The 665-nt window shown below is 44.5% G+C and overlaps 1 non-coding gene across 1 annotated transcript; it reads left to right on the forward strand.

Moving 5' to 3' along the window:
- The first annotated feature begins 209 nt into the window (after positions 1-209).
- On the forward strand, positions 210-291 carry trnal-aag (transfer RNA leucine (anticodon AAG)). The gene has a single exon. It is a non-coding gene; the product is annotated as a tRNA-Leu (tRNA).
- Positions 292-665: the final 374 nt, after the last annotated feature.

The following is a 665-nucleotide window of genomic DNA, read 5'->3' on the forward strand; positions in this document are numbered from 1 at the left end:
ACAGTTTCTGGGTAAAAAGTAGAGCGCTACAGTGCTTCACAATAAATAAGATTCTTCTTCCTGTGGGCCACTTCAAATTGATTGAAGTTGACCCACATTAACTGTACTTCCCGCAAAATGCATCGTCACATTGGAGGAATTCCTTTTGGTGCTATCCACCCGTTGCTACCCTCCAGCGGGTAGTAAACGCACTTCCCACTCCAGGATATGGTAGTGTGGCCGAGCGCTCTAAGGCGCTGGATTAAGGCTCCAGTCTCTCAGGAGGCGTGGGTTCAAATCCCACCACTGCCAATTGGCTATCTTTACCCATAGTAATGTTGCAAGAGCTTAGAATACTCCCTTTAGCAGTAACATATCTTACATTGTAACGATTACTGACTGTAACGTGTTGAAAACTGAAAAAGTAGGAAATGCAAATACATGACGTTCCTCAAGCCTTTAGATAGACCCGTTGGGTGCATTTGCACATCACAGTACGTGGTGCTCTAAGTCTTCTGAGCACATGCTTAAGCATCAATTAATGTTTGTTACTTGCAGGATGGTTTACTGACCTTCACGTGTTGAAAGCTGATGGTGTGTAGAGTTCCAGTGCGACACATCCTGTTTGTACAAATCCAGTAAGGTCACCGCTGCATTGGTGAGTTTCTTCTCCATGTTCACAGTTT

This window comes from Seriola lalandi, unplaced genomic scaffold (genome assembly GCF_002814215.2).
Source record: "Seriola lalandi dorsalis isolate HSWRI2012SDOR001 ecotype SW California unplaced genomic scaffold, Sedor1 jcf7180001955895, whole genome shotgun sequence".
Taxonomy (NCBI): domain Eukaryota; kingdom Metazoa; phylum Chordata; class Actinopteri; order Carangiformes; family Carangidae; genus Seriola; species Seriola lalandi.